Source organism: Temnothorax nylanderi, unplaced genomic scaffold (genome assembly GCF_030848795.1).
Source record: "Temnothorax nylanderi isolate EJ_2023f unplaced genomic scaffold, tnyl_v1.0 TNYL_tig0039_pilon, whole genome shotgun sequence".
NCBI lineage: Eukaryota > Metazoa > Arthropoda > Insecta > Hymenoptera > Formicidae > Temnothorax > Temnothorax nylanderi.
The window spans coordinates 103,087-115,550 of NW_027249101.1; the positions used below are offsets into that span (position 1 = coordinate 103,087).

General features: G+C 37.5%; 1 protein-coding gene across 5 annotated transcripts in view; it reads right to left on the reverse strand.

Annotated features, from left to right (window-relative positions):
* Window positions 1-12,464, reverse strand: part of LOC139771352 (uncharacterized) — a 44,924-nt gene that overhangs the window by 29,050 nt on the left and 3,410 nt on the right. The window lies entirely within an intron of this gene.

The window sequence follows — 12,464 nt, forward strand, 5'->3', positions numbered from 1 at the left end:
TAGATATACATATATGTATATACGTATTTTTACTAAACGCCCACCGAAAAATGTCGTGGGTCAATAGTAACTGTAAGACAGCTGAATGACACGCATTGATCAGGTGGCGACGCTAGTAACTAAAACTTGGTAATCGTATGATAATACATATATCTATAAAGCTTTTCTAGTAAAAACAGTAGCCACCTTCTAAAAGCATGAATTTTGTAGAATAAGAAGTTGAATTTATTGTAAATATAACATGAGAAAAGTATAAGGTATTTATAATACAGGTTCACATAGTATTACGACTTGATTTTTCTCTCCGTGTAGAAAAATAAGCATCTGTTTATTGCAATAGAATTAGCTCTTGAAGTAAGCTGTCAAACTATAGGTAAGTTACGACCTTGTGCTACCACTATTTATAAACATATGCGCAGATTTTATGTTCAAATCATCATGTATGACGGCAATACTTCTTTTAATATCGAAAATCTCAATGAAATTAATTAACACTCTATATAAAGAGTATAAATTTATAATGGTAACAATTTTTTGATAAAATAACGCTAAAAAATTATAATAATTAAAATTTGATTTCTTATCATTTATCGATAACTTCATGTCTTATGATATCCAAGACCGCATGGAATTTAATAATTCAGGAGATATCGGAAATGAGCTTCCGAACCTATTTTGATAGCGTTAAAATCTCTCATCATCAGAGTGACCCACCGAGAACGTTTATTCTCGCTATTTGCATGAAATCCTATCACGCTATAAACCGCGAATCGTTTCTGCCATTTTCATCGATCATGATATCTGTAATATTTTGCGCGGCACTAAAAAAAAAAAGAAGACAAATTTGATTGCACCTGAAATTCTGTCGGACTAATCACGATAACACAGAATCTGTTTCATCGAGCAAATTAATATTGGAAATTGATGATAATTTTTTTAATGGGCAACGCGTTGGTTTCTACCCGCATTTTCACCTTTATGCGACCTGTTTTTCACTTTTAGAGCAGAGTAATGTGTTAAGCGGCGTTCTATCGAATCTCTCGTTACGACTTGCGTGAAAAAAAAAAACAATAATCTGTTTAAGTTCTGCCAACAAAGAGTTATACATACATAATTATAAAGATGTCAAATAAAAATGATTTAGGTATTTTTATTTAAAAGATAAAATTGTAAAACAAAATTAAAAGTAGATAATCTAATGTGCCTAATGTAAAGACATAATGTAAAGAATTCATCAATTATATATTTCTCATAGTTCATGCCCTCGAGAAGATAAATAGCATAACAAGTCCACTCTTTCTTTCTCCAAAACTAATTTGTTATATCCGCCATTGTCTCGAGGTTTTGTTGACAAATTATTGGCGCTATTGCTTTCCCGTAATATAGCCGAGGTCGATCATAAATGGAACGTCCGAGCAGAACTAACGTAGGTGTAAAACGAGGAGAGTCTTAAAAACGAAAATTTAAAAGGGACCTCTTAAATTTTAATGCTACTTTGTTGCTAACTCATGCTCCAACTGTTTCATTTAAAAAATAGTTATATGTAAAGTGACTAATGTCAAAGCTTGATTATTATGTTGAAAATTTTATCACTGGAATTTTATCATATTTTATTGTTCAAATAACGATAAAAAAAGTAAACAATAATTCTTAAAAAATATTCACTTAATAACAATTCTCTCCAAAAAGTACCCGTCATAACCATTACAACGGAAGCATTGTGTTTATCGATTGGCACACATATACATATCTATATCTACATAACACACAATTAAACATCCGTTCAACTTTTATTTTTTCGGAAATGTTGCACCGGTACCGCGGTTTTTCTCGTGCGATCTCGAGTACGATTTGGAGGAGTCTTCGCGGAGGTTCCGTTGAGAGCGTTTTTGCCATCTTTCTTCTGCTTCTTCTCTTTCACTTTCCTACTCTTGATTGCGCGCTCTCCCAACTGAGCGAAGGGAAGAAGTCATCGAAAGGAACGGAGAAGACCAGTACGTAACATGTACAGAGGAGGCTCTCTTGGTTTCAGTGCCATCAGTGGCCGCTAAGGCCTTAAATAGAGACATACCGATTTCCTGCCCTCTTGCCTCTTTCTGCACGTGAATCTCCGGGAGACTTCTTCACTCAATCGCGCAGATCTCGGCACGAGCTTCAGGCTCTTGCTGCAAAGTTTTTTCGAGGAGCACTTCAATCGTGACATTTCTCTCGGACATTAATCCGTATTAAGCTCATGAATTATTTATTCAGAATTGCCTAAGGAATTTAAGCGCATCTTCAGGGAAAATTATACCTCTTTCGAGAAAGAGATGTTGATTTAAAAGAATTGGATTAATATTGTCGCAATCTACGATGAAAAAATAAACATTTTTGTAGTTTATACTTTATACTTTATTAATTACCGAAAACTCATGATTTTACTTTGCGACGTATCGAGAAGCTCTTTAAGTTTAATAAGATGACGGCGAGCCTAGACAAGATCCGAAGCTTTCCCTGCATCTATAGTCGCCTGTATGGTACCTGTCTACTAATCTACGACTAATCTGAGTCATTCTGCTTGCTGGGAATACCGGTGGACCAAATCAGCGCCGTTAGAGTTCCTTCGGATACCTGGTTCCGCAAATATCCAGAGGCCTGCTTGGAGCCTTGTTCCATCATCGGCTCCTCGCGGCCCTTCCCGCCGGAGTATGCGACCAGAGAGAGAAAGAGAAACGGAAAGGGGGGGAGGGGGAGAGGGAGAGAGAGAGAGAGACTTCCTTCTCTCTCTCTCTCTCTCTCTCTCTCTCTCTCTCTCTCTCTCTCTCTCTCTTAGCTCTCTTACTCTCTCACAGCCACCACCCGGACACTATCCTTCGCCCTCCCGCAGTTCTCTCATATCCGTGGCTGCGCTCTCGGTTCAACTCGGCCTGCCACCACTGCCACTTCCACCGCCGCCGTCGCCGTCGCCGTCGCCGTTGCCGATGCCGCGGCGCACAGCTGGCACAGGAGGGAAATGGCTTCGACGGGCCCGTGGGCCACCAGACGCGCGCGGCGCGCCTGGAGAACGACGAAGGATGGATGCGCAGCTGCGACGAGGACGAAGTGGGGCAGGTCGAAGAAGAATTTCAACCTCCGCGGAAAACAGAGGAGAAGCGATATCTTGCACGGCGGCGGGGGTAATCAGACAAGTAAGCAGGCAGACACAGTCAAGGCATCGCCAGACCAAGGAATTTTTGTCCTAATGCGCATCATCTTCCTCGAACAATCTTTCACGAACGAATACTTCGCTTTTGATTTATTACAGGTTACTTCTTGATCGTTCGAGCGAATTCGGACGATCAGAGAAATGAGGCATAATATAAACAGACGAGTCGGACTTTAAATTAAAATTGTTTTTATTTAATCTGTATTAGTCCACCTTTGCAAGTCACCGAAGAGAGAGGATATCCTCTCACTCTCTATGTCATATTTTTAATAGACTTCGAGAGATTCTAAATTTAATTGTTTTCAAATGAGTACATTGAGACAGGAGAGAAGAGTATCGTACGTTCCTTAGATATCCGCGTTTGTTGACGCCCGGATAGTAACAAGGAAGATAGTGAGACGAGATACGGTCTCTTGTCGAGGGGAAATAAAGGATCGACCATAGGTCGAAGCGTCGACCAACGCGATACACATCCTTCTCTCATCCTTTCTACGATGCTCATACGATAGTTTCACATGCTAAGGCGATTATATAACGATCAAGCAGGAATTAAAATATTTCGCGCCACGATGCGACAGTCTATAGTTTTATTATCATTTACATCAATATACATGTATAAATTTAAACGCGCACGCGTGGTATCGCGTTTTTATCGTGCGATCGAGAAATTATTCTTGTAGTTAATATCGTATTTACTTCGACGACAGTTCGTGCACCTGCGGCAAAATATGCAGCTGCGACTGCATCGACGCCATCTTCATTGTATCATACGAGCAAGTTTGCAAGGACAACTATTTGACACAAAATATTTCTTTCCTTTTATGAACGCATAATCTATTTTGTAAAAGACATTTCTTGTATAGAAATTGTATAGTCAACTTTTTTTTTCCTTTCTTCTCTTTTGTATAAAATTTATTGTCTAAATTGAAAGAGGTATAATATCCACTAAAAATCTGAGATTTTAAGGTAACAAAAGAAAACAAAATAATGTATTATTTGGGATTTCAAATAATAAATCACAGTAGAGTCACTTTTTGTATAGAAATATAACATGAAAAAGGAAGTTTGGAGGTGCAAAAGCTGTTAATGACTGTTTTCGTTAAAAAATGTATATACAGAACTCTTTTCTTCTATAAAAGAATTAAAATTTCTATTCACTAATAGATCGCATAAATTAAAAATAACCTTGTTTAGACATGACTTTTATGTATCTGTGAACAGAGCTTTTATTTTCGTCCATCGCAATAATCTGGTATGTTAATAATTATAATATAATAATAGCTCAAGCAGATATATGTATTCATACATATACATGTGCATACAATACATATATTTATACCAATATGTTTGCAAATACTTATGTTGCCGAGAATTTAAAAACTTTAAAACTTAATCCGGGAATAGTCACCTAATTTTTTTTGCGTAAACGATTATCTAGAATAATTTTTACACCCCAATTAAAAGTCATTGTTATTAATTATATATTGCATATTTTTTATTGTTCTCTAACTTATTTGAGAGCAATATATACATATAGTTACTCAAAATTTTCTAGAAAAAAAAATAATAAGAAAAAAATATTAATAAAAGAGAAGAAGCATATTAAACAATTTATGACAATATTTCTAAAAAATAAAGATATCAGTTGATAAAATGCTTTTATATCGCAGGTTTCGATGGGATTGCATATTTAAAAGTTCTTAAAGACTAGTTATTAAAAAAAGGATATGTTATATAATACTCATTTTATAGCAATTTAAAACAAGGAAAAGTCGCTATCATATAAAGTAATTTATATGATAACGACACTTATATGATATTGAGTTTGCTCTTCAAGAATGTACAAAAATGTTGTATTTGTTATTAATAAAACATGTTTTGCATTGGATAAAATAACAATTATTTTATTACTTGTTATGCTTTAAGCAAGCATTTACACATACATTTTCATTCAATTCTTATTTTTCTTATTTTATATTAACTGTTATAATTATATATTATTTATTTATTATAAACATATTATACGTACTTATAATCCCATTTAAACTCATTAAATATTATTTCAAATTTGTAACATAAACTTTTATCATACTCTTTATTAACTTTTATAACGTAAACAATCACGTGATTTCTACACCCTAGCAAGTTTCAAAAAGTTAGTACTACCTATGAATGTACAAATATAAATTTCTATCTATTATTCCTTTCTATCGTGTAGATTAAGTTTGGAAAAATGAAAAGTAACTATGGATTCTCGATCATTAAACAGAACTACTGTTTCATTTTTTCGACGCTAGAGTGTAAAGTGAGAATAGTCACCCCAAGTGACTATTCTCAGGTTAATTCTTATATTTGTAGGAATTTCAAAAGCACTAATGCCCGTTTTCACCAACGTCGTTTAACTTGAACCTTAGTCCAATTCACTCTTTGTCTGTTTCTAAGGGAGACTGTTGGAAAAAGACAAAGAGTGAATTAAACTAAGGTTCAAGTTAAACGACGTTGAAAAAGGGCATAAATAAATTATGCTTTACTCTTTTCTTTCTCTTTCTCTCTCTCTTTTTGATAAAAAGTTATTCTGTTTTATAAACTTTTGCTCTTTCCATGATTTTATTTTTGAAAGTTTGCAAAATATAAAACAGAATAGCTAAGCATTTTTATCTACACTAAGAAATCATATTTTACTTGAGTCTTCATTTTTTCAATTAGTCTGTCGAGAAAATATAATACGAATTAATTGAACGTAGTAAAAGCATCCTAAATGATTCTAAGAAGACTTTTTTTACTTAGAGTCATAAATTCTGCGGATATATTAATTCTGTTTAAATTTTCAAGAACAGAAAAATGTAAAATAGAATATTCGATAATTTATCTTAAAAGTACTCAAAAATTATTACAAGTAAAACCAGAATATAGATATAGATTCAATATGTTTATATAGATTATATTTATAGATCTATTTATTATATAAATTCAATACGTTTCTTTTGCATATCATAATAATTTAATCCCATCATTTAAATTCGAATTAAGCTCGAATTAAATCAATTTGATACGAATATAGCACTTGGTACGTACACGTGTCAGAGAATCAGTATAAACAAACCACACAGGAAAGTTCTCTGAGAAAATTCTCTTGTCAGGCAATGAATATATATAGGCAATTCACATGAAACATAACAGCAGGTAGGCAGAAAATAAAAGACGTAGAAATGTCTTCGAAAAAGAATACTCGTAGGTCACATAATAAATTTAAAATAAAATATTGATAGCAAAAAGGACAGTTTTCTGTTCTTCCTTTCATCTCATCGTTTAATAATTCCAAAAAATTACACTCAGGTGTATTTTTTGCTTCCCTAATATGGATCTACATTTGCTGGTATCTCCTATAAAGATCCAATGGTTTTTCGAAGGTTTTAGACTGCTCATTACGAAAAGAAGAAGGATGATATCTTTGGTACACACGGATGTGCGCTAGGTGGTTCATCCCTTTCCCTCTCTCTTTCTCTCTTTCTTTATCTTTCTCTCTTGAGAGCATACCACTCACGTGGTTCCTCTGCTCTCTGTGTCTCTCTCTTCTCGCCTGCGCTTCCTCTCATCGTTGCCGGCGAAAGAGTACGTGAGGGAGAGGTAGGTAAAGAGAAACAGAGAGAAGGCCGCGCGGTCGAGAGCGGAGAGGGGAGACACCCTTCATCCTTGAGGTGGGGTCCCAGCCACCCCGCTGCTACCGCTTCGCCGGGATCAATACCCACCACCCCGACCAAAGTCCAAGCCACCCTCTCTCTTTGCCTGCGCCGTCCGCTCTGTCTGCCTGCCAAACCTGCTAAGTCGCGCGCTCGAGTCTCCAGGGAAGACTTCCACGAGCGGCCGCCTCTTCCAGGCTTGCGCTTTTGCGATCTAGGGATCGCTCATTCACGATCAGGTCGATTAGGTCAACCCGTTCCTTCCAACCTGGTTCCGAACTAAAACTCTCTTTCCGCCCACGTTGTGACGGCGCGACGCAGCGGTCGACGTTAACCTCGTTCGACCTGTTGCTCGCATGATGGAAAAATGAATCTACTTAGCGATTTAGGTCTATTCAAACGGCAACGAGGAATATATCCTCTTCGTAGATATTATAGTTCGTGTATCAACCGATATGTGTGCCCTCGAGAGCCTGGTTCTCCGGATTATTTACACGGAGTGGAGCATATAATGGTCTCCGAGATCCCCAATGCTAGCGGCAAACAGTGACTCGTGCTACTATTCTTTGTATCGCTATATCACAATCAAATATGTACCATACATAATCTCGAAAATCTCATCGTATAATTGATAAAACGAATAAATATTCGACATTGATATATTTCCATTAAGGTATACAATTAAAAATTGATTTTAATCATAATTCATAAAGTCCGTATTGTTTAATGCATCTAATAATTTATGATATTAAATTAGAATGGCGCACGTGTCAACGGAGATACGAAATTTCGAAATTTAAACGCACGGATAAGAAACGAAATATAATATTCTGATAAAGCATCAACCAAGTTGCATCTACGTGTTTACATCCACTACGTGGATGAATCGACACTTTCCTGTATATCGTTTGGTCCTTATAACAAAATCCTGTTCGAAAAATGCGCGCAGATTCCTGATGAAATCTATTTAGAACTGGGAACTGACGAGAAGGATCTGGTTTCACATTCGGGTTTGACGAGTAACAGACGAGACTCCGCGTGTGCCTTCCTGCTTCATAAACGCACGAGATGCAGCAATACTACGAAGCTCTAATAATAAGAAATTAAATTAATCCTCCAGCTAACTCGAGAAAGGTTTGATTTCGATTTTAAACTTCCTGACGTGTTCGATTTTATTAATAAAGTCGAATACCTAGTGTTAAGAATTCTAACGATAAATGAAACGTCGTAATAGTCATTTTTAATTTTCTTAGATAGTAAATGACTATTCTCGATATTTTCTATTTTAAAGAGAGAAAAATCACAAAATTATACCCAATAAGACACAAGCGTGACGAATATCTATGTCACATTCTCTAAACATTGTGTTTCACATTCGTGATGTCGATACAAAAATCGGTGTGTCGAAGAACGAGGAACGTCTCGAAGATACCTAGTATTTTGCACGCATTCGTGATGGTCTCGCTTCGCTTCGGGAGCCTGCTCTATCCGGCTCTCGTTTTAGCGGCGGTCGCGGCGGCTGCGGCGACGCGAGAGGGGTCAGAGTCCGTTCGGAGGGCGACGAAATTGCAAAGGGGATCGCCGGAGGGGGCGAGCGAGAGAGAGATAGAAGAGGGGCAGAGGGCGGCTTGATCCGAGGGTGGCGGCGATGCTGGTCGTGGCGGTGCGCGGTGGGTGGCGGTGTTGGTGCTGGTGATAGTGGTGATGGTGGTAGTGGCAGTGCGCGATGGTAACGGACGGTTACCGGCCGCCAAGCCTTTGGATCACACACGAATGACGTCACTCTCTGGCGTTACCAGGATACCGGGGTTCGGAAGATGAAAAAGACGCGCCATTGCCACGCAGCGGCCTCCGGATCTCCACGCGATTAATCGTAATTGGAACCTACGACGTTTCGTAATTCGACGATGATGATGCGACAAATCCTAAACTAAACAGCCTAGAATCTGGCAAAAGTGAATAGGGGAATTCTCGCAACGCGAGTCCGGTGTCCGATTTTGTTTAAAAAAAGCAATTTCTTTGTGATTTGTTCACTCGAGAGATATAGAACCAAAAAATAGAATTAGAACTCTTAATGATGTACAAGTTTCCACGAAATAATTTGTCAGTTTCAAACATATCTTCTCTTGGATTTCTTACCTATGAGTCTCCAACTGTCAACATTGAAAGTTTTGAATATATCGTGAAAACTTGATACAATATAAAATGAGAAATGATAATAGTTCGAGAATTGTAACTGTTCTCCATTTCGAAATCTTTTGGGTATAAAAATGCTTTACAAAAGCATTTCCATAAAGAAAAATTCTACTTCATGCTCAATAACAAGCCGTTTCTTCCAAACACAATTTTTCACACAGGTAATATTTTAGAAGAGCTCAATTGTGTAGTTTCTATTCTGCCGTGGAAAACTGGTCAGAATTTTCTCTACCTAATTCTTTCCACCTGCGAATAATATGTTTATTTTGGGGGAGGGGGGAATTTGTTTGGTACATAGAAATCTACAAACGTTGATCAAAGGAAGTGTCTATTTTGTCCACTAAATATTCCATTATTTCTTTAAGTATCAGAATTTTCACGCAACTAATAATTTAACTAACTCGGTTATCAATCTAAATTTGCACATATACTAATCGACTTTTCTCGTAGCGAGAGAAAGCGTTCAAGTTCGGGGAAGAGAAGCGGGTCTGGAATAGTACTTCCCGCCATAGTGGTACCGCACATGTAAACGTCCTGCACACAAGAGAAGTACACGCGTGTGCGTGCGTTTATGTGAAAAAGTGACGCACGCAACACACAAACACGCCACGTACGGTCGAAACTCTCATCACCGACATCTGGCTACGGTCTCCTTCGCCCAGGGGACTGCGGACAAAGACTTTTCCCTTTTCTTCAAGGTCTTTGGACTGGATTATATGCCACGAACGGTCGACCGCCAAGTTCCAGCAAAAACATGAGACCGTCCTGAACATGAAACACGCAGGCCAAGTAGGAACATTGTTAAGTCGTCAGATTCAATTGTAAAAAAATTCTTTTTTCTTAATTTGTGCATTTGAGAATTCTCAATACGTTATTAAACTAAGGTCGAATCGGACTCTCTTAAGCTCAAGTTAAATTAATGAAATCTCTTTCATTCTCGCCAATAAAGCGCGAGATGCTGTTGCTGAGAAACACCCGTGAGAAAATATTAAATATCGACGAACGCAAGGATTGAAGATGCGTAGGTCGATCGTGGATAGGGCCGTAAGGTCGGGATAATCGAGTCGAAAGGCTGGATGGATCGAGCCCTTCCAGTCGGTACCGGAGTGGTTGGTCTCCGACAGGCATGGCAGTGACTGCATAACGACCCTAGCGGTACCGTTTCTATGGTACCGTTCGTGGGGATTAACGCCCCTCTTGCGTCGTCGCGGCCGCTCCACTTTCATCCGGCGGCGGCGGCGGCTGCTGCCGCCGCTGCTATTGCTGCTGCTGCTGCTGCTGCTGCTGCTGCTGCTGCTGCCGCCGCTGCTGCCGCCGTTGTCGCTGCGGGGTGAGACCAGCCTTGGCCTGAGACCATGGAAACTGGATAGCCTTCCCGTAAAACACGCGCGCGCATATATTGGTCGATCGCGTATTATAATTATCCCAAGTCTTGGCTACGCGGCACTCCGAGAGGCACTTGGAAAAACTCTCGTCATCAACGTCGATCCATCGATCAAAAAATAAATCGCGTCTCCGATATGGTAGCTCTTCCAGAAACTACCTTGGATAGACAGTACAAAGTTACCCACAAAGCTGATAAAATATTATCCATATAAAAACTCTGTGGAACGTTTTATGATAAGAAAGAGAAGAATGGAAAAGAGAGTAAACATATTTTTAAAAAAGCCAGTTTTGTATCAGGAGAATGCGCTTTACATGCTTAGATAAAGCGCATCTTTTTAAATAACTTTCTAAAACTTTCAAAATATTCAATCAGTGAATCAGTGCAGATTGACGAAACAAAATGTTCATAATAAAACGATAAAGAATAACGATAAAATTTTTATCGACAGTAACATGGCAGATGCCAAAGAAGAGTCATTTTATTTAGTTTTAAAAATATATTAGGTAACAATCAGTAGGTGATAATTCAAATAAATAATAAATATTAATAAGTATGTTTATAGAGAATTGTCTATTCGGCGGCGATATAATGAAGAATGACAAGAGCGCAGAGGCATTAAAAGAAAATTCCTGTTGAAGATAATGCATTATGGTGCATCACCATTGTTGGTTTCTATATTATATGGAGAAAAATGGCTGTACTAAATTAAACGGTAGACAGTCCAGTGTCAAATGGCATAACCATGAAACGAACATGTGATATATACGCAATCATAAAATAAATAATCGTAATGTTTTGTCGCTTTTGTGCTAAATGACTGGCTATCATTGTGGGTACATTTATGTAATAACAAATATATATATACCTATATATAATTATATAGAAAACCAGATAAATTTAATTCCATAAATTGCTCATTGCCCACGCTCGAGCGTTTTACTGGCTCAGGCGCGATTTATTTTATTTTTTTGCCAATGCAATGTATCGATGTGTACACGCATCGAGGTAACGTCTTGATAGCGATATCATAGACGAGACGCAGCACCGCTCAACTGCGAGGTTACGCTTGGCGTCATCAACAACATATTGTCACCGTTTAACCTTCGTGTCATCGAAGCATTGATACCGTAACTATACGATACGGTAACTGACAAAATTATTTATTTTCCCGCCTGTTCGAACGATATCTTCTGCGTGCACCAAATACACATTTATTTAAAAAAAGAAGAAAAAACGTATTTCGCGATTCATATTCAGAAATGAATGTTCTCCAGTGGACAAATTGGCGATACCAATGAAAAATATCATAACTACAGCAGAATTGTAATTCTTTTGTAATTCTTTTAAGAGAATTGTTGTAATTTTCTTTTCAAAAGTTTGTTAATTATAGCAATTAAAATAGTGAAAAACAAAAAATTAAATTACATAGATTAGAGTTACGATATCTTTTTGAAGTACTTTACTACTGAAATGATGAAGAAAAATGATTATAAGTGAAAACACAGTCACAATGCTTTTGATGTTGCCGAAAATTGCTGGACAAGTGACTTTCTCAACAACCATCATTTATCATACCTAGACGCAGGTAATAGAACGCGTTTGTCTTCGAAAAAGACCAACAAGTAAACTTTCAAAATTATTTCTACGGTGTAATTTTTCTATTGTAAAACACAGTTTTAAATTTAAAACGTTGTGGAATAATGGGGCGTAACTTGATCTTACAATTAGATACGCTCGTATTTGAAAATAATCTTCAAAAGAAAATTGGTAAATTTTATGAGTCACCAAATGTTTAGTTAAGTTAATCGATTTCCTATCTTTTCATGTGGTGTATGTTAAATAGAAGGCAAGAATGTAAGAAAAAGGGTAATAAGATATTTACGATACAAACACAGAAAAATAAGATGCACGCACGCACACTATCTTGCAGATAAACGGAGGTTGGAGAAGGAGAGGGTGCGTTGCAGAAATAGTCATCCCGTTATCGACACCACCGTTTGCTTATCGTTCCACGGTC